Genomic DNA, 822 nt, shown 5'->3' with positions numbered 1-822 from the left:
ATCAAAGATTTTGATAGAGAACAAACAATGTATTTACCTTAATAGTGTTCAAAAGACATTATATATATATATATATATATATATATATATATATATATATATATATATATATATATATATATATATATATATAAAAAATAGCCCACCATCTGAAAACTGTTACCGACACCTGAAGTCAGCGTTAATACAACGTGTTTCCAAGTCGATTGAGCAACAAATCCTACATTTATTGCATCATCAAGAGATGGAAGACAAGACGCCTTCGCAATTTCTCCGACGCCTGAGAAACCCCGTAGCGGACACGGAAATGCCAGACACAATGCTGCGAGTGCTGTGGACAAGTCGCCTACCTGTATCAGTGCAAATCATCGTACATTCACGCATGGAATTTAGATAAGCTGGCAGAGGTGGCTGACCGAGTACAGGAAACAATTTCACTTTCGCTACCACCAATCATAGAGCTTCCACGACATTATTCAGCAGCGTCAACAGAGATGACCGCAGAAACACAGCGGAAGTACCATACAGATATATAGGACGAGTTGCAACATTCGTCATATGCAGTACAGCAGCTGTCATGCCAAGTAGAGGCGTTAACAGTGCCGCATGAGCAAACGGAAGTTGACGATAAAGAGAAAAAAAATCAGAGACGTCGGAAAATGTTTTCTCAATCACCAACTAGAAGCAACAGTCCGAGCCCACATCGACGTCAATTTTGATGGTATTTCGAACGTTTTGGTGAACGTACAACACTATGCTCACCACCGTTCCATTACCCAAACTTCTCGAGCGGCCGGGAATAGGCGCGACCGACTGCGGCAG

The sequence above is a fragment of the Schistocerca piceifrons genome, chromosome 5 (genome assembly GCF_021461385.2).
Source record: "Schistocerca piceifrons isolate TAMUIC-IGC-003096 chromosome 5, iqSchPice1.1, whole genome shotgun sequence".
Taxonomy (NCBI): Eukaryota; Metazoa; Arthropoda; class Insecta; order Orthoptera; family Acrididae; genus Schistocerca; species Schistocerca piceifrons.
The sequence above is the reverse complement of the archived record's forward strand: the minus strand, read 5'-3'. Positions refer to the sequence as shown.